General features: G+C 44.1%; 1 protein-coding gene across 6 annotated transcripts in view; it reads right to left on the reverse strand.

Moving 5' to 3' along the window:
- Positions 1–22,156, reverse strand: part of LOC115143970 (intraflagellar transport protein 140 homolog) — a 52,284-nt gene that overhangs the window by 20,162 nt on the left and 9,966 nt on the right. The window lies entirely within an intron of this gene.

Here is a 22,156-nt window from a genome sequence, read left to right on the forward strand (position 1 = left end):
TTTCCTGGCTAGGGAGGAAAGACTGGACCAATGCACTGGCTTACTAACAAACATCCTTGATAAGGCAGAGGAGCTGAGGCCCAAGGGGGACGAGGTATTTGACCGAGCCTAGAAGCTGCAGGCCACCTGGAGAGTCTGCGCTGGAAGGTGGAACACACAAAGGAGGTGGAGGAAGAGGCACACAGGGGCTCGTCCAGGGGTACCATGAGCAGTATGGCAGCCTGGAGCATGAGGAGGTGCAGGTGCTTAGAGGAGATGAAGGAGCAGAAGGAGTTGGTCTTGGAAGAGGCGACCAAAGAGGAGAAGGATGACTGAGTAGGTGAAGCAGAGAAGAGCGTAGAAGAGACGAGGAAGTGCCCCAATATTCCTTTGTCATTGATTGTTTTCAATAAATAACTATTTAGTGTAACTAAAAGTATACAGGCCGCCTGTCATTTTTCGTGGTGGTTTTCTTCAAACATATTATTTTTATTAAATTCTATGAGGGAGGTTAATGGTTAGAAAATACTTCAAGTTACTGGATTATCTTAAAAAACTGTGGCAAGAGTCTAAAATCTCAAATGCATTAGGGCTTACTGATGAACGATGAACACAATACATTACAGTTGTAAAAGTAATTAGCCTATGGTACACAGTGGTCCTCTTGATCTACACCGAAGTGTTTCCTATCGCTAATCTAGAGAAAAGGCTCTATATTGTATCAAGCAATACTGAGACAGTTGACCCGAAATTGAGCTTATAGTGAAGGGTAAAGTGCTTTGAAGGAGTCACGCATCTACAAAGAATTATATGAAGTAGCCTATACGTTAACTATATTTATAGGCTAACTCACAATCACAGATAAGCACTGTCAAAATACCAAGACATATTGTGTGACCTATTAAAGAGTGTTAGACTAGTGTACATTTTTTCTCATAAAGAAAGTTATAGCTTTGCCTAAGAGATACAGTACAAAACTTGTGACTTCACTACAACAATCACTGTACTGGTGACCATTGCCATAATCAGTCTAGCTGTACTTCTGGAGACTTCCTTAAGTGTTTTTTCTGACTCGGTAATGGAAAAGATGAAGCATTACCCCTGTAAATAGATGGACGATGGCAATGGAAATTGAGTAAATGAAGGCTTGGAGCGATAACCCTGTAGCGTATTACATGGAGTCAAGGACAACATGAATGACAGGAAATAGCAAAGAAGTTCTGGACTGAGGAGAGACATTCCACACTGTAGCTGACATACTGTATCTGACATACTGCATCAATATGACATAATACTTCAGTATGTCTCAGAGAGAGAGGCAGTCTTCATGTGTGTCTTCAGCCTTTTCTTGTTCAGTGACCACTGCCCAGACAAACCCGGCGACCCAGGGACCCCCATCATACACTGAGTGTACATAACATTAGGAACACCTGCTCTTTCCATGACAGACTGAGCAGGTAAATCCAGGTGAATGCTATAATCCCTTATATATGGTAGTAGGTGCCAGGCGCACCGGTTTGAGAGTGTCAAGAACTGCAACACTGCTGGGTTTTTCACGCTCAACAGTTTCCCGTGTGTATAAAGAATGGTCCACAACCCAAAGGACATTGAGACAACTTGACACAACTGTGGGAAGCATTGGAGTCAACATGGGCCAGCATCCCTGTGCAACACTTTCAACACCTTGTAGGATCCCTTCCCTGACGAATTGAGGCTGTTCTGAGGGTAAAGAGGTGCAACTCAATATTTGGAAGGTGGTCCTAATGTTTTGTACACTCAGTGTATGTTAATAAAACATATATTTTTTCACATGCCTTGTCTTCTCATCAGGTGAATGGCAAGAAGAAGTAATCAACATTTGAAAATGAATAGATATGGTCAATAGTTTATTTCATTATTTACCTCCCCACATTACAATTAAGAGAGTAAACTCAAACATAGCCTATTCAATAGAAAGGTAACTCCAAACACCTTTTCGCTAATAGCAGCCGTTTATTTGGTGAAACAAAGGCTAGCCATGTATTGGTACAATTTTTTTATGTATTACGTCAAGAAAGCTTACCAGCAGCCAGCGGCACTCAAGGGTGCTTTTTCAAAGCCTATGGCCGCGTTCCTCTGCCCAAGTGTTGCTGGCGCATGTCAAATCTTGATATTTTAGCTAATCAGATCATGTTATAGCAATCTGATGCCTGACGGCACAGTTGATTATGTGGCACAAAACCAATGGTTGATGCATGCAACGTCTGAGCATGGGAATGCGACCACTGTCAGATACTCCAGTAAGTAATTAGCTTCAATGAGTAAACTTTTTATGGCTGCAGGGGCAGTATTGAGTAGCTTGGATGAAAAGGTGCCCATTTCAAACGGCCTGCTCCTCAGTCATAGTTGCTAATATTTGCATATTATTATTAGTATTGGACAGAAAACACTCTGAATATTTATCATGTAATTTCTTGTTTATGTTGACGCCATCTTTGCGGCTGTGGTGTTTTTAAATTGAGCGCCGTCTCAGAATATTGCATTTCTTTTTCCGTACATTTAAAAAAAAATCTGACACAGCGGTTGCATTAACCTCTTAAGTCGACCCTCTACTTTTTTGAACATTCTGTTAAAAATCGCGCAACATTTCAGCGCCCTGCTACTCATGCCAGGAATATAGTATATGCATTTGCTTAGTCTGTGTGTCTGTGTGGACGTTTAAAAAACTGGTTAAATCACTGCTGTGGCTTTACCAGAACGGCATTTACATCGAAAAGCACAGGAAAAACTGATCACTGAAAATGGGAAAATATATCCATGCGCTACTTGAACCCATTGATAAAGGTGAACCACAATTAATTGACTGAGGTTGCAGTACCTACAGCTTCCACACGGTGTCTAGAGTCTTGTGATTTCCCTTCGAGTTTTTTCTTGGTCAAACACATGCAGGACACCGTATCTCCTCCGGTCTAGGACCGGATATTTTCGTTGAGTTTCTAGCCGGACATTTTTCCAGACGGACAGCTAATGATCTTTACATCGCCTCCTGATGAATTTTATCGCTTATTAACGTTTACTAATACCTAAAGTTGCATTACAAACGTATTTCGAAGTGTTTTGTGAAAGTTTATCGTCGACTTTTGAATTTTAAAAATGACGTTACGTTTTGAAACAATGTTTTTTTCGTTTATCACACAGTCTACATATAACGATATCTAGGCTTTATATGGACCGATTTAATCGAAATAAAGACCCAAATAGTGTTTATGGGACATCTAGGAGTGCCAACAAAGAAGATGGTGAAAGGTAATGAATGTTTTCTATTTTATTGTGCGGTTTGTGTAACGCCGAAATGCTAATTATTTTGTTTACGTCCCCTGTGGGTCTTTTGGGGTGTTGCATGCTATCAGATAATAGCTTCTCATGCTTTCGCCGATAAGCATTTTAAAAATCTGACTTGTTGCCTGGATTCACAACGAGTGTAGCTTTAATTCGATACCCTGCATGTGTATTTTAATGAACTTTTGAGTTTTAACTAATACTATTAGCATTTAGCGTAGCGCATTTGCATTTCCAGAGCTCTAGTTGGGACACAAGCGTCCCGAGTAGAAGCAACAGGTTAAGGAGAGGTATATCTATAATTCCATGTGTATAACTATATTATCATCTACATTTATGATGAGTATTTCTGTTGAATGATGTGGCTATGCAAAATCACTTGATGTTTTTGGAACTAGTGAATCTAACGCGCCAATGTAAACTCCGATTTTTTTGATATAAATATGAACTTTATCAAACAACATGCATGTATTGTGTAACATGAAGTCCTATGAGTGTCATCTGATGAAGATAAAGATAAAATGAATCACTAACCTTGAATTATTTCTGTTTTTTGTGAAGGCTATATTTTGCTAGAAAATGGCTGTGCTTATTGTGGTTTGGTGGAGACCTAACATAATCGTTTGTAGTGCTTTCGTTGAAAAGCCTATTTGAAATCAGACACTTTGGTGGGATTAACAACGAAAATAGATTTAAAATTATATAAAACACATGTCTGTTTTAGGAATTGTAATTATGAGATTTCTGTGGTTTGAATTTTGGCGCCCTCTATTTTCACTGGTAGTTGTCATATCGATCCCGGTATCGGGATTGCAGCCATAACAGGTAAAAAAAAAAACACCTTACGGGACAGTGGGGACTGTGAAGCAACACAAACATACGCACAGACACAAGCATACACACACACGATAACATACACACTATACACGTACACATGGATTTTGTACTGTATATATGTGGTAGTGGTGGAGTGGGGGCCTGAGGGCACACAGTCTGGATGTATTGTAATGTTTTTAATATTGTATAAACTGACTTAATTTTGCTGGACACCAGGAAGAGTAGCTGCTGCCTTGTTAGCAGCTAATGGGGATCCATAATAAATGCAAATACAAATACAAATTAGGGTAATTTGCTCAATATTAGGAGTTGTGAAATAAAGTTGACATCATTACAAAGAAGATATTCACCTATTTCTACTGTCATTCAAAATGTGTCTCATGTTGTTACTAGCGATATTCATAAACAGTTTAAATTAAAAATATATATATTTTCCATTTATTTTATTTTCAAATATATATATTTTCGTGGCCCTCCTGCAGTACGTCCGCAGACCCCCGCTTGAAAACCCCTGAGTTATATGAGTTTAGACTAAGAATGACCAACCTATTAAGTTGATGTATAGCTAATCTTATTAGGTATGCAAATGTTGGTCAATTTTGTTGTCAACTAACCAACTGGTTAACAAACGGTTAAATTAGTTCCAAACACACAAATTATGTGACCAACAGAAATTATATACTGTGCATGGAACGAGCGGACATTTTTCATTAAGCACTTCAAAAACATGTGACAATAGGAAGCCTCTCGTATTATTGAACATGCAACTACGGTAATGAATTTGTGGGAAAGCACTGTTCTAAAAGAAGTACCTTACGCAAACCATTTCATGTGACAGAGGTGAATATCTCCGTTAGAAACTTAGAAAGAGGGAAAATGTACATTTGAAGCAACTAGGGTGAGTTGTTGACTAGGATTGTGCCTTTGGTTTCTGGACAACAAAAGAAAGTTGATATGAAAACTAGTAGACATTTTTTCAGTTGCTAGCTTAGCTGTTGTTGTTAGCTGCTTCGTGCTGCTCCTGTTTTATGACTGATGAGATTTGTAAAATTCTGACAGAAATTGAATACCATTAAATTATGCAAATCAACCTACAGACTGGTTAGCATGACATGTCAAATGTATTTTCTGTGGCTAATCGACTAACGGTTAACATCCCTTAACATCTCGAAATCTTATCAACTTAAAATGTTCATTAGAGTTACATAAAATCTCATTAGCTGATCATTTTATGTCCTGCTGTAAGGCTCAATTTGCATGTAGACTAGGATTAGAGTTGGTAGTATCAAACAATATAGGTGAGCCTATCTTTAGAAATACCTCATATTTGATATGTTCTGAGTAAAGCAACACTGCTAGGAGTTTTTATTTTATTTTTTATTTATTTATTTATACGCTCTTTTCCAGAGTGACTTACAGGAGAAATTAAGGTTAAGTGCCTTGCAAAAATGGATTTTTCACCAAGTCGACTCTGGGATTGGAACCAGCAACCTGTTGTTTACTGGCCCAACACTCTGAACCACCTTGGTAGTGCAATGGTCATTTCCATGCAGATAAGCAGAATAATTTATTACAGGTTATTGGTCAGTGGTTACACAGAACAGGAAGTGCATCATCCTGTGGGTGGGGATACACAGGAATCGAACACAATGCCTCCAGTGACTATCCTTTGAAAAAAAATATTGGCAGTAAAAATAGCTGTCCTTGTGGAACATACTGAAACCGTCATCCCACCTATTAAACTCAGTGTCATATCCGGCTAGCTAGGATATGCTATTTCCCCTTATGTTTGTGTTTTCAGATGTATTTGAATATGAATACGTGCTCAAAGCAGTCCTCCTGGGGAAGTTAGGATTGGAGTGCCCAGAGTCATGTATTCCTCTATAGATGACACACCCTCTCTCTGACTTATTTCTCTGTTTGGCTGAATGAATGGGATGGAAATGGCACTCCTTTAGAAACAAACAGGGACAGAGGATTTGTGTGTTACCATGTGTTTAGAGAAGCACATCCCCTTACCATAACATACAGCACACACATACACACGGGCTGGGAAATGCCAGGGACCTCAAGATACAATATTATCACGATACTTGGGCAGTCCCTGACTAAAAAAAATCTTGGTCGACCGAGAGTCGTCCTGTTCTTTCGACCAATCAATTAGTCAAAATGTTTACATGTATTTTTCCATATATAGACAGACACCCTATGTGTTTGAATAAAATCAACTACATATGCACTGAGTTTGTCTGACGCTTTAAGCACACTGTTTGATTAAATAATTAAGATACACAAATGACTCAAAAAAAGAGTCAGATGGTCACATTGTGTTAAAAAAAGACAGCGAGTGCCTGTGTGACTGGCAAACGTTGTTTCGCTCTCCTCCCTACTGCAGCCAAAAATGCACCACAGCACAGCAAGGGTTTATTGCGCTGTCTGTTTTGAAGCTGCAACATCATTTTAGACATTTAGTTTCTTACTTGCTTCTGACTGAAAAGTTCTGCTACCAAAATCTTGAATTTGTTTAGGAAAAACATTCCTTATTCCCTCAACCCTTGCTCTCTTTAAGTGAAACATGTAAGTATCGCATTCATGTGACCAATATGGCCTGACCTATAGAATATCATAATCACCTCAATAAATTGGTTATAACATAATCCGAATACAGTAATGTCGACAGCAAAATGGATGCTGGAGGATGTGAAAAAGAAACTCGAACCGGGTGAATATTTACTGGTTGTTCAGAAGGGAAAGGGGAAGTCAGATCTGTGGAAGACATTTGACGTAGTTGTGGAGATCAAGAATAAGTTACGGTATTAGGAATAAATAAGATGCGTTCTTAGGTCTACAGCTCGATGGCGGTATACCAATCTTTCTAATGATAACTTAATTACGACAATCAATCTATTTCCATGATTCCAACAGTTCACCCAAGTGTTCTAAATTGCAAGTCAACTTGCAATTGAAACATTTAGTTAAAAATAAGGCCTAGATTGTTTTCCGATATCGTGCAGCCCTACCTGGCAGTGTGGAAATGACCTCAAATGAGTGCAGGTAATGCAGAAATTGATTAAAATTAGTTGAATTGAACAGTATAAAACAATCAGAATGGAGAAAGACCCAATGAAATAACTTAGAATGTACAGTTGAAGCATAAGTTTACATACACTTAGGTTGGAGTCATTAAAACTTGTCTTTCAAACACACAACACATTTCTTGTTAACAATCTATAGTTTTGGCAACTCAGTTAGGACATCTACTATGTGCATGACACAAGTAATTTTTCCAACAATTGTTTACAGACAGATCATTTCACTTATAATTCAATGTATCCCAATTCCAGTGGGTCAGAAGTTTACATACACTAAGATGACTATGCCTTCAAACAGCTTGAAAAATTCCAGAAAATTATGTCATGGCTTTAGAAGCTTCTGATAGGGTTATTGACATAATTTGAGTCAATTGGAGGTGTACCTGTGAATGTATTTCAAGGCCTACCTTCAAACTCAGTGCCTCTTTGCTTGGCATCATGGGAAAATCAAAAGAAATCAGCCAAGACCTCAGAAAACAAATTGTAGACCTCCACAAGTCTGGTTCATCCTTGGGAGCAATTTCCAAACGCCTGAAGGTACCACGTTTATCTGTACAAACAATAGTATGCAAGTATAAACACCATGGGATCACGCACCTGCCATACCACTCAGGAAGAAGAAGTGTTCTGTTTTCTAGAGAAGAACGTATTTTGGTGCGAAATGTGCAAATCAATCCCAGAACAACAGCAAAGGACCTTGTGAAGATGCTGGAGGAAACAGGTATAAAAGTATCTATATCCACAGTAAAACGAGTCCTATATTGACATAACCTGAAAGTCCGCTCAGCAAGGAAGAAGCCACTGCTCCAAAACCGCCAATAAAAAGCCAGACTATGGTTTGCAAATGCACATGGGGACAAAGATCTTACTTTTTGGAGAAATGTCCTCTGGTCTCGTGAAACAAAAATAGAAATGTTCAGCCAAAATGACCATCGTTATGTTTGGAGGAAAAAAGGGGGAGGCTTGCAAGCCGAAGAACACCATCCTATCCGTGAAGCACGGGGTGGCAGCATCATTTGTGGGGTGCTTTGATGCAGGAGGGACTGGTGCACTTCACAAAATAGATGGCATCATGACGAAGGAACATTATGTGGATATATTGAAGCAACATCTCAAGACATCAGTCAGAAAGTCAAAGCTTGGTAACAAATGGGTCTTCCAAATGGACAATGACCCCAAGCATACTTTCAAAGTTGTGGCAAAATGGCTTAAGGAAAACAAAGTCAAGGTATTGGAGTGGCCATCACAAAGCCCTGACCGCAAGGAGGCCTACAAACCTGACTCAGTTACTCCAGCTCTGTCAGGTGGAATGGGACAAAATTCACCCAACTTATTGTGTGAAGCTTGTAGAAGGCTACCTGAAACATTTGACCCAAGTTAAACAATTTAAAGGCAATGCTACCAAACACTAATTGAGTGTATGTAAATTTCTAACCCACTGGGAATGTGATGAAATAAATGAAAGCTGAAATAATTCTCTCTACTATTATTCTGAAATGTCACATTCTTAAAATAAAGTGGGGATCCTAACTGACCTAAGACAGGGCATTTTTAAAAGGATTAAAAGTCAGGAATTGTGAAAAACTGAGTTTAAATACATTTGGCTAAGGTGTATGTAAACTTCCGACTTCAACTGTAGGTCCTAGATGACAGGAAGCTTGGCTCCAGTGATGTACATTTACATTACATTTAAGTCATTTAGCAGACGCTCTTATCCAGAGCGACTTACAAATTGGTGCGTTCACCTTAAGACATCCAGTGGAACAGCCACTTTACAATAGTGCATCTAAATCTTTTAAGGGGGGGGGTGAGAAGGATTACTTTATCCTATCCTAGGTATTCCTGAAAGAGGTGGGGTTTCAGGTGTCTCCGGAAGGTGGTGATTGACTCCGCTGTCCTGGCGTCGTGAGGGAGTTTGTTCCACCATTGGGGGGCCAGACCAGCGAACAGTTTTGACTGGGCTGCGCGGGAACTGTACTTCCCCAGTGGGAGGGAGGCGAGCAGGCCAGAGGTGGATGAACGCAGTGCCCTTGTTTGGGTGTAGGGCCTGATCAGAGCCTGGAGGTACTGAGGTGCCGTTCCCCTCACAGCTCCGTAGGCAAGCACCATGGTCTTGTAGCGGATGCGAGCTTCAACTGGAAGCCAGTGGAGAGAGCGGAGGAGCGGGGTGACGTGAGAGAACTTGGGAAGGTTGAACACCAGACGGGCTGCGGCGTTCTGGATGAGTTGTAGGGGTTTAATGGCACAGGCAGGGAGCCCAGCCAACAGCGAGTTGCAGTAATCCAGACGGGAGATGACAAGTGCCTGGATTAGGACCTGCGCTGCTTCCTGTGTGAGGCAGGGTCGTACTCTGCGGATGTTGTAGAGCATGAACCTACAAGAACGGGCCACCGCCTTGATGTTAGTTGAGAACGACAGGGTGTTGTCCAGGATCACGCCAAGGTTCTTAGCGCTCTGGGAGGAGGACACAATGGAGTTGTCAACCGTGATGGCGAGATCATGGAATGGGCAGTCCTTCCCCGGGAGGAAGAGCAGCTCCGTCTTGCCGAGGTTCAGCTTGAGGTGGTGATCCGTCATCCACACTGATATGTCTGCCAGACATGCAGAGATGCGATTCGCCACCTGGTCATCAGAAGGGGGAAAGGAGAAGATTAATTGTGTGTCGTCTGCATAGCAATGATAGGAGAGACCATGTGAGGTTATGACAGAGCCAAGTGACTTGGTGTATAGCGAGAATAGGAGAGGGCCTAGAACAGAGCCCTGGGGGACGCCAGTGGTGAGAGCGCGTGGTGAGGAGACAGATTCTCGTCACGCCACCTGGTAGGAGCGACCTGTCAGGTAGGACGCAATCCAAGCGTGGGCCGCGCCGGAGATGCCCAACTCGGAGAGGGTGGAGAGGAGGATCTGATGGTTCACAGTATCGAAGGCAGCCGATAGGTCTAGAAGGATGAGAGCAGAGGAGAGAGAGTTAGCTTTAGCAGTGCGGAGGGCCTCCGTGATACAGAGAAGAGCAGTCTCAGTTGAATGACTAGTCTTGAAACCTGACTGATTTGGATCAAGAAGGTCATTCTGAGAGAGATAGCGGGAGAGCTGGCCAAGGACGGCACGTTCGAGAGTTTTGGAGAGAAAAGAAAGAAGGGATACTGGTCTGTAGTTGTTGACATCGGAGGGATCGAGTGTAGGTTTTTTCAGAAGGGGTGCAACTCTCGCTCTCTTGAAGACAGAAGGGACGTAGCCAGCGGTCAGGGATGAGTTGATGAGCGAGGTGAGGTAAGGGAGAAGGTCTCCGGAAATGGTCTGTTGAAGAGAGGAGGGAATAGGGTCAAGCGGGCAGGTTGTTGGGCGGCCGGCCGTCACAAGACGCGAGATTTCATCTGGAGAGAGAGGGGAGAAAGAGGTCAGAGCACAGGGTAGGGCAGTGTGAGCAGAACCAGCGGTGTCGTTTGACTTAGCAAACGAGGATCGGATGTCGTCGACCTTCTTTTCAAAATGGTTGACGAAGTCATCTGCAGAGAGGGAGGAGGGGGGGGAGGGGGAGGAGAATTCAGGAGGGAGGAGAAGGTGGCAAAGAGCTTCCTAGGGTTAGAGGCAGATGCTTGGAATTTAGAGTGGTAGAAAGTGGCTTTAGCAGCAGAGACAGAAGAGGAAAATGTAGAGAGGAGGGAGTGAAAGGATGCCAGGTCCGCAGGGAGGCGAGTTTTCCTCCATTTCCGCTCGGCTGCCCGGAGTACTGGGCTGTATGCACTACCCTCTGTAGCGCCTTTCGGTCAGATGCCGAGCAGTTGCCATTTCAGGCGGTGATGCAATGGTGCAGCTGTAGAACGTTTTGAGGATCTGGGGACCCATGCCAAATCTTTTCAGTCTCCCGAGGGGGGAAAGGTGTTGTTGTGCCCTCTTCACAACTGTCTTGGTATGTTTGGACCATGATAGTTTGTTGGTGATGTGGACACCAAGGAACTTGAAACTCTCGACCCGCTCCAATACAGCCCCGTCGATGTTAATGGGGGCCTGTTCGGCCATTCTTTTCCTGTAGTCCACGATCAGCTCCTTTGTCTTGCTCACATTGAGGGAGAGGTTGTTGTCCTGGCAACTCCCAGGTCTCTGACCTCCCAACGAGGCTGTCTCATCGTTGTCTGTGATCAGGCCTACCACTGTTGTGTCGTCAGCAAACATAATGATGGTGTTGGGAGTCGTGTTTGGCCACGCAGTCTTTGGTGAATAAGCAGTACAGGAGGTGACTATGGACACACCGCTGAGGGGCCCCTGTGTTGAGGGTCAGTGTGGCAGATGTGTTGTTGCCTTCCTGGGGGTGGCCCATCAGTAAGTCCAAAATCCAGTTGCAGAGGGAGGTGTTTAGTCCCCGGGTCCTTAGCTTAGTGATGAGATTCGTGGGCACTATGGTGTTGAACGCTGAGCTGTAGTCAATGAACAGCATTCTCACACATGTGTTCCTTTTGTCCAGGTGGGAAAAGGAAGTGTGGAGTGCGATAGAGATTGCGTCATCTGTGGATCTCTTGGATCGGTATGCGAATTGGAGTGGGTCTAGGGTATCCTGGAGGATGCTGTTGATGTGAGCCATGATCAGCCTTTTAAAGAACTTCATGGCTACCGACGTGAGTGTTACAGGGCGGTAATCATTTAGGAAGGTTACCTTCGCTTCCTTGGGCACAGGAACTATGGTGGTCTGCTTGAAACATGTAGGTATTAGAGACTACAGGTCAGGTCAGGGAGAGGTTGAAAATGTCAGTGAAGACACTTGCCAGTTGGTCCGTGCATGCTTTGAGTACACGTCCTGGTAATCTGTCTGGCCCCGTGGCTTTGTGAAAATTGACCTGTTTAAAGGTCTTGCTCACATTGGCTACAAAGAGCGTTACACACAGTCGCCCCGAACAGCTGGTGTTCTCATGCATGCTTCAGTGTTGTTTGCCTCGAAGCGAGCATAAAAGGCATTTAGCTCGTCTGGTAGGCTCGCGTCACTGGGCAGCTCGCGTCTGGGTTTCCCTTTGTAGTCTGTAATAGTTTTCAAACCCTGCCACATCTGACGAGAGTCAGAGCCGGTGTAGTAGGATTCAATCTTAATCCTGCATTGATGCTTTGCTTGTTTGATTGTTCCGTCTGAGGGCATAGTAGAATTTATCATAAGCTTCCGGATTAGTGTCACGCTCCTTGAAAGCGATAGCTCTAGCCTTTAGCTCGATGTGGATGTTGCCAGTAATCCATGGCTTCTGGGCTATGTATGCACGGTCACTGTGGGGACGATGTTGTCGATGCACTTATTGATGAAACCGACGACTGAGGTGGTGTACTCCTCAATGCCATTGGATGAATCCGGGAACATATTCCAGTCTGTGCTAGCAAAACAGTCTTGTAGCGTAGCCAGTTATTGGTGCTTTCTGCTTTAGTTTTTGCTTGTAAGCAGGAATGAGGAGGATCGAATTATGGTCAGATTTGCCAAATGGAGGGAAGAGGCGAGTTTTGGATGCATCGCTGTGTTTAGAGTTTTTTTCCTCTGGTTGCACATGTGACATGCTGGTAGAAATGAGGTAAAAGAGATTTAAGTTTGCCTGCATCAAAGTCCACGGCCACTAGGAGTGCCGCTTCTGGATGAGCATTTTCTTGTTTGTTTATGGCCTTATACAGTTGGTTGAGTGCGGTCTTAGCGCCAGCATTGGTTTGTGGTGGTAAATAGACGGCTACGAATACTATAGATGAGAACTCTCTTGGTAGATAGTGTGCTCTACAGCTTATCATGAGGTCCTCTACATCAGATGAGCAATACCTCAAAACTTCTTTAATATTAGACATTGCGCATCAGCTGTTGTTGACAAATAGACACACATCCCCACCCCTCATCTTACCAGCTTCTCTGTTTTGCTGGTCCATGGAAATCCCGCCAGCTCTAGATTATCCGTGTCGTCGTTCAGCCACGACTCAGTTTTTAATGTCCTGTTGGTAGGGTAATCTTGATTGTAGGTCATAGATTTCATTTTCCAATGATTGCACGTTGGCCAAAAGAACGGATGGCAGTGGGTGTTTACTCACTCGCCTACGAATTCTCTGAAGGCAGCCCGACCTCTGCCCCCTTTTCTTTGTCTTCTGTTCACGCAAATGATGGGGATTTGGGCCTGTTTCCGAGAAAGCAGTATATAATTCGCGTCGGACTTGTTCGAGGAAAAAGCTTCTTCCAATTCGAGGTGAGTAATCGCTGTTCTGATGTCCAGAAGTTATTTTCAGACATAATAGACGGTACCAGCAACATTATATACAAAAGAAGTAAAAAAATAAGTTACAAACAACACAAAAAAAAAAAAAAAAATAGCACAGTTGGTTAGGAGCATGTAAAATGTCAGCCATCCTCTCCGGCGCCATTCTACATCACATGCGCACTACGCACAGGGAGAAGCATCAACGTCATCACGTCATCTAAAAACATGGCAAACATTGGATGAAGATAACATTTCAATATCTTTGGCTGTGAGTGATTGGGGAAAAAATCGTCCTCATCAACAATTATTTGAATAGCTCAATGGATGTTTTGTGCAAAGATGATGACTAAACGACAGTACAGGGACAAAGTGGAGTCGCAACTCAATGGCTCAGACACAAGACAAATGTGGCTGGGACTCCAGACCATCATATATATAAAAGGTAAGCCAGCCATGTCACGGACACCGATGCCTTGCTCCCGGACAATTAAACACCTTCTTCGCCCGCTTTGAGGAAAACCCAGAGCATGTGCAGACCAGCTGGCTGAAGTGTTCATGGACATATTCAATCTCTCCCTATTCCAGTCTGCTTTAAGATATCCACCATTGCTCCTGTACGTACCAAAGAAAGTGAAGGTAACTGAATTAAAATGACTATCGGCCCGTAGCATACACTTCTGTCATCATGAAGTGCTTTGAGAGGCTAGTTTAGGATCATATCGCCTCCACCTTAGCCGACACCCTAGACCACTTCTGTCAAACTCATTCCTCGGGGAGGCCGAGTGTCTGCTGGTTTTTGCTCCTCCCTTGTACTTGATTGATGAATTAAGGTCATGTATTAGTAAGTAACTCCCCTCACCTGGTTGTTTAAGTCTTAATTAAAAGGAAAAACCAAAAACCAGCTGACCCTTCAAGGAATGTGTTTGACAGCCCTGCCCTAGACCCACTACAATTTGCATACCACCCCAACAGATCCAGGGATGATGCAACCGCCATCACACTGCACACCACCCTATCCCATCTGGACAAGAGGAATACCTATGTAAGAATGCTGTTCATCGACTACAGCTCAGCCTTCAACATAATAGCGCCGTCCAAGCTCATCACAAAGCTTGTGCCCTGGGTCTGACAACAGTGGTAGACCTGATTACCAACAGCATAGAGAGACAGCATACAGAGAGAAGGAGAGGGCCCTGGCAGAGTGGCGCCAGGAAAATAACCTCTCCTTTTAAAGGTCAACAAATGAAGGATCTGATCCTGGACTTCAGGATACAGCAGAGAGAGCACGCCCCCATCCACATCGACAGAGCCACAGTTGACAGGGTGAAAAGCTTTAAGTTCCTCGGTGTGCACATCCCAGACAACCTGAAGTGGTCCATCCACACAGACAATGTGGTGAAGAAGACACAATAGCGCCTCTTCAATCTATGGAGGCTAACCCTATTACAGGGGCAGAGTCACTGGCTTATTGGTGCTCTTTCATGCCGTCCCTAGGAGGGGTGCGTCACTTGAGTGGGTTGAGTCACTGATGTGATCTTCCTGTCTGGGTTGGCGCCCCCCCCTGGGTTGTGCCATGGGGGAGATCTTTGTGGGCTATACTCGGCCTTGTCTCAGGATGGTAAGTTGCTGGTTGAAGATATCCCTCTAGTGGTATGGGGGCTGTGCTTTGGCAAAGTGGGTGGGGTTATATCCTTCCTGTTTCATCGGATGGGGCCACAGTGTCTCCTGACCCCTCCTGTCTCAGCCTCCCGTATTTATGCTGCAGTAGTTTGTGTCGGGGGGCTAGGGTCAGTTTGTTATATCTCGAGTACTTCTCCTGTCTTATCTGGTGTCCTGTGTGAATTTAAGTATGCTCTCTCTAATTCTCTTTTTCTCTCGGAGGACCTGAGCCCTAGGACCATGCCTCAGGACTACCTGGCATGATGACTCCTTGCTGTCCCCAGCCCACCTGGCCGTGCTGCTGCTCCAGTTTCAACTGTTCTGTCTGCGGCTATGGATTCCTGACCTGTTCACCGGACGTGCTACCTGTCCCAGACCTGCTGTTTTCAACTCTCTAGAGACAGCAGTAGTGGTAGAGATACTCTTAATGATCGGCTATGAAAAGCCAACTGACATTTACTCCTGAGGTGCTGACTTGCTGCACCCTCGACAACTACTGTGATTATTATTATTTGACCATGCTGGTCATTTATGAACATTTGAACATCTTGGCCATGTTCTGTTATAATCTCCACCCGGCACAGCCAGAAGAGGACTGGCCACCCCTCATAGCCTGGTTCCTCTCTAGGTTTCTTCCTAGGTTTTGAACTTTCTAGGGAATTTTTCCTAGCCACCGTGCTTCTACACCTGCATTGCTTGCTGTTTGGGGTTTTAGGCTGGATTTCTGTACAGCACTTTGAGATGTACGAAGGGCAATATAATTAATAAAAAAATAAAAAAACATTTGATTTGAAGAAATTCGTCTCGCACCCTAAGACCCTCACAAACTTCACCGGCTAGTACGACAGTTGTACCATCCACGACCTCAAGGCTCTACAGAGGGTGGTGCGGTCAACCCAGCGCATCACCTTGGGCACACAGCCTACCTTCCCGTGATGGAAAATATTCACTTTAAAGTAAAAATACTTTAAAGTACTACTTAAGTAGTTTTTGGGGGTATCTGTACTTAACTTTTTATTTTTTTGACAACTTTTACTTTCCTACATTCCTAAAGAATATTATGTACTTTTTATTCCATACATTTTCCCTGACACCCAAAAGTACAAGTCACAATTTGAATGCTTAGCAGTACAGGAAAAGGGTCCAATTCACACACCTATCAAGAGAACGTCCCTAGCTATCCCTACTGCCTCTGATCTGGTGGATTCACTAAACATAAATGCTTCCTTTGTAAATTATGTCTGAGTGTTGGAGTGTGCCCTTGACTGTCAAAAAAAGTTATATAAAAGGAAATTGTGCCATCTGGTTTGCTAAAAATAATAACATACAGTATAGCATTTACTTGAACTTTGTACTTTTACTCAAGTATGAAAAATACTTTTCCCACCACTGTAGTTTAGTACATTTAAAATCGGATACTTTTACTTAAGTAGTATTTTACTGGGTTACTTCACTTACTTTGAGTAATTTTATATTAAGGTATCTTTACTTTTACTCAAGTATAACAATTGAGAACTTTTTCCACCTCTACTGCCTTCCAGGACATCTACAGCACCTTGTGTCACAGGAAGGCCAAGAAAATCATCAAGGACCTCAGCCACCCGAGCCACGGCGAGCCACGGCCTGTTCACCCCGCTACCATCTAGAAGGCGGAGAGAGTAAAGGTGCATCAAAGCGGTGTCCGAGAGACTGAAAAATAGCTTCTATCTCCAGGCCATCAGACTGTTAAATAGTAATCACTAGACGGCCTCAGCCCAGTACCTTCCCCGAACTTGGTCACTGTTGTTAGCCAGCTACCACCCGGTACTCTACCCTGCACCTTAGAGAGTGCTGCCCTACAGTAGGTACATAGTCATCAAACCTTCCGGGTAGCCTTCCACAAGCTTCCCACAGTAAATTGGCAGGGACACACGCGCGCACACACTCACGCTACTGTAGTGACACTCAGTACTTTATCATAGAAAGATTAGGCTCAATGAAGGAAACTTCCTCGGATATGAAACCTCGGGCTATTAGGGAAACACAGACAAGAAAACCATAGCAACAAAAGCAGTGGAAATAGACACAAACTGTAAGAACACATTGACCCTATCCAACCAGTGGAGTAGGGTGTGTAAGCCACACATATCCTATACAATTCCATATGTAATTATATAGTACAAGCTACAAAACATGGACCTTGCACATCTGACCTATCTAAATACAGTTGTGTATTCGTACTATGTAAAAACACATTTAACATTGGATGGTCTAGATTAGAATCTAGATTACATTGTTCTGTTAATCATTGTAACCCAACGGAGGCTTTACAATGCCACTAGGCCTAGGAAAAGAGATCCATGGTCCTTCCATAGGAGAACCATGGAAGAGCAGAGGAGCTTCGCAGCACTGACTAACTTGAGGGGCAGTAGAGACTCACTTTCGGTAGAAAGATATCACCCCTCTGAAACAACGGCTGGTGTGAATGGAAGCCAAGCACACACACAGACCGACATGCACATGAGATATGACAAATTCACATATACTCAAGAAAGAGAGGGAGCGAGGAAGAGATCCAGCAAAGATGAGGTAGAATAAAAAGAAAAGACTGACAGACTTTTGTGAAGATAATCTCTGAGGGATAGGATGTGGAAGAGAGAGAGCAACCCTACCTTACAGGTGATTTAGGCCTACTGAAAATCCTAATAACTGTCCAATTACAGTTACACTCCAATTTGCATACCGATCAAACAGATCCAAAGATGATGCAATCTCTTTGCACTCCACACTGCCCTCTCCCACTTGGACAAAAGGAACACTTATGTGAGAATGCTATTCATTGACTACAGCTCAGCGTTCAAACCATAGCACCCTCAACGCTCATCACTAAGCTAAGGTTCCCGGGACTAAACACCTTCCTCTGCAACCGGATCCTGGACTTCCTGACAAGCCGCCCCCAGGTGGTGAGGGTAGGTAGCAACACATCCGCCAAGCTGATCCTCAACAGTGGAGCACCTCAGGGGTACGTGCTCAGTCCCCACCTGTACTCCCTGTTCACCAACGACTGCGTGGCCAGGCACGACTCCAACACCATCATTAAGTTTGCAGAAGACACACCAGTGGTAGGCCTGCTCACCGACAACGACGAGACAGCCTATAGGGAGGAGGTCAGAGACCTAGCCAGGTGGTGCCAGAACAACAACCTATCCCTCAACATAAGCAAGACAAAGGAGATGATTGTGGACTACAGGAAAAGGAGGACCGAGCACGCCCCCATTCTCATCGATGGGACTGTAGTGGAGCAGCTTGAGAGCTTCAAGTTCCTTGGTGTCCACATCACCAACAAACTAGAAATGGTCCAAACAGACCAAGACAGTCGTGAAGAGGGCACGACAAAGCCTATTCCCGATCAGGGAAATAAAAAGATTTGGCATGAGTCCTCAGATCCTCAAAAGGTTCTACAGCTGCAACATTGAAAGCATGGTTGCATCAATGCCTGGTACAGAAACTGCACGGCCTCAGACCACATGGCACTAAAGAGGGAAGTGCGTATGGCCCAGTACATCACTGGGGCTAAGCTGCCTGCCATCCAGGACCTCTACATCAGGTGGTGTCAGAGGAAGGCCCTAAACATTGTCAAAGACCCCAGCCACCCCAATCATAGACTGTTCTCTCTACTACCGCATGACGAGCGTTGGAGATGGTGTAGTAGAATTCAATCTTAGTCCTGTATTGGCGCTTTGCCTGTTTGATGGAGGGCATAGCGGGATATGTTATAAGCGTCCGGGTAAGAGTCCCGCTCCTTGAAAGCGGCAGTTCTTTAGCTCAGTGTGGATGTTGCCTGTGATCCATGGCTTCTGGTTGGGGTATGTACGTACGGACACTGTGATAACGATGTCATCAATGTATTTATTGATGAAGCCAGTGACTGAAGAATCCCGGAACATATTCAAGTCTGTGCTAGCAAAACAGTCCTGTAGCTTAGCATCTGCGTTATCTGACCACTTCTGTATTGAGCGAATCACTGGTACTTCCAGCTTTAGTTTTTGCTTATAATCAGAATAGAGTTATGGTCAAATGGTGAGTGAGGGAGAGCTTTTTACGCATCTCTGAGTGTGGAGTAAAGGTGGTCCAGAGTTTTTTTTCTTCCTTCTGGTTGCACATATAACATGCTGGTAGAAATGAGGTAAAACAGATTTAAGTTTCCTGCATTAAAGTCCCCGGCCTGTAGGCGCGCCGCCTCTGGATGAGCATTTTCTTGTTTGCTTATGGCCTTATACAGCTCGTTGAGTGCGGTCTTAGTAACAGCATTGGTTTGTGGTGGTAAATAGACAGCTACAAAAAATATAGATGAAAACTCTCTTGGTAAATAGTGTGGTCTATAGCTTATCATGAGATACTCTACCTCAGGTGAGCAAAACCTTGACACTTCCTTAATATTAGATTTCGTGCACCAGCTATTATTGACAAATAGACACAGACCGCCACCCCTTGTCTTACCGGAAACAGCTGTTCGATCTTGCTGATGCACGGAAAACCCAGCCAGCTGTATGTTATCCATGTTGTCGTTCAGCCACGGCTCGGTGAAACATAAGATATTACAGTTTTTAGCGTCAGTTGGTAGGATAGTCTTCATCAGAGCTCATCCAGTTTATTATCCAATGTCTGCATGTTGGCTAATAGTATGCAAGGTAGTGGCGAGGTACCCACTCACTGTCGGATTCTTCCAAGGCACCCCGACCTATGTCCCCTACATCTCTGTCTCTTTTTCATCCAAATGATGGGGATTTGGGCCTTGTCCAGTGTCTGAAGTAAATCCTTTGCGGTCGACTCGTTAAAGAATCTTCGTCCAGTACGAGTGATCGCTGTTCTGATATCCAGAAGCTATTTTCGGTCACAAGAGACAGTGGCAGAAACATTATGTAAGTTACAAATAACGCAAAAAAAACACAATTGGTTAGGAGCCCGTAAAACGGCAGCCATCTCCACCGGTGCCATTAGAATGTGCTGTTATTGTGAAGTGGAAACATCTAGAAGCAACAACACTTCAGCCGTGAAGTCGTAGGCCACACAAGCTCACTGAACTGGACCGCCGAGCGTGCAAAAATCGTCTCTAGTCAGTTGCAACACTCACTACGAGTTCCAAACTGCCTCTGGATCAACGTCAACACAAAAACTGTTTGCCGGGAGCATAATGAAATGGGTTTCTATGGCCGAGCAGCTTCACACACGCCTAAGATCACCATGCGCAATGGAAAGCGTCAGCTGGAGTGGTGTACAGCTCGCCACCATCGACTCCGGAGCAGTGGAAACGCGTTCTCTGAATCACGCTTCACCATCTGGCAGTCAGACGGACGAATCTGGGTTTGGCAGATGCCCTCCGCACGATTCTGTACCGGTACCCCCTGTATATAGTTTCGCTATTGTTATTTTACTGCTGCTCTTTAACTACTTTTTACGAATAAGAAATACAAGTATTTTTTAAACTGCCTTGTTGGTTAGGGGCATGTATGTAAGCATTTCCCTGTAAGGTCTACTGGTCTGTTGTATTCGGCACATGTGACTAATAAAATGTGATTTGAACTGTAAAGGAATAATAGTCTGGAGCTGTTTTTAATGGTTCGGGCTAGGCCTCTTAGTTCCAGTGAAGGTAAATCTTAACGATACAGCATACAATGACATTCTGTGCTTCCAACTTTGTGGCAACAGCTTGGGGAAGGTCCTTTCCTGTTTCAGCATGACAATGCCCCCGTGCACAAAGCGAGGTCCATACAGAAATGGATTGTCAAGATCGGCGTGGAAGAACTTGACTGGCCTGTACAGAGCCCTGACCTCAACCCCATCGAACACCTTCGGGATTAATTGGAAAGCCGACTGCGAGCCAGGCCTCACCGACCAACATAAGTGCCCAACCTCACTAATGCTCTTGTGGCTGAATGGAAGCAAGTCCCCACAGCAATGTTCCAACATCTAGTGGAAAGCCATCCAAGAAGAGTGGAGGCTGTTATAGCAGCAAAGGGGGGACACTGCATACGTTTTTGTAAGACAGATTTTTGGGATGTCTCATGGTCTGACAAACAACGCTATAGCTCTGCCACCTTTCACCGCAGATGCGGAAGGGTGATATTGGCAGATGCTGTGGATTGAGACACATATCTCGAGCTTAAACAGATTGATTCTGATGGGGATTTTTTTCATTACGTTAATTCGATTTCCACGAGGGCGGGGAGATTGTAGGCTATGGGTTAACCTGTCTCCTCCCCACTGTTATAGGCTAACAGTTACAGTCCAATTTATATTATGCCCTTCTAATCAAAAGTGTTGGAAAAACTTGTCAAAAATCAACTGAATGGCTATCTTGATGTCTATAGTATTCTCTCGGGTACGCAATATGGTTTCTGCTCAGGCTATGGATGTGTCACTGCAACCTCGAAGGTCCTAAATTATGTCACCATTGCCCTTGATTCTAAGCAATGTTGTGTTGCTACTTTTATTGACTTGGTCATTCCATTCTTGTGGGCCGGCTAAAGAGTATTGGTGTCTTTGAGGGGTCTTTGGCCTGGTTTGCTAACTACCTCTCTCAAAGAGTACAGTGTATAAAGTCACCTCATACAAGTATTTGGGAGTATGGCTTGATGGTACACTGTCCTTCTAGAGTGAGGCCTATCTGAGATACTTACTGCAGCCCTCATCCTCCACATACAACAACCGTTCTGCCAGTCACATTCTGTTAAAGGTCCCCAAAGCACACACATCCCTGGGTCGCTCCACCTGATTTTGGCCCACTCCTCCATACAGACCTTCTCTAGATCCTTCAGGTTTCAGGGCTGTCGCTGGGCAATACGGACTTTCAGCTCCAAATATTTTCTATTGGGTTCAGGTCTGGAGATTGGCTAGGCCACTCCAAGACCTTGAGATGCTTCTTACGGAGCCACTCCTTAGTTGCCCGGGCTGTGTGTTTCGGGTCGTTGTCATGCTGGAAGACCCAGCCACGACCCATCTTCAATGCTCTTACTGAGGGAAGGAGGTTGTTGGCCAAGATCTCACGATACATGGCCCCATCCATCCTCCCCTCAATATGCAGTC

This window comes from Oncorhynchus nerka, linkage group LG16 (assembly GCF_034236695.1).
Source record: "Oncorhynchus nerka isolate Pitt River linkage group LG16, Oner_Uvic_2.0, whole genome shotgun sequence".
NCBI lineage: Eukaryota > Metazoa > Chordata > Actinopteri > Salmoniformes > Salmonidae > Oncorhynchus > Oncorhynchus nerka.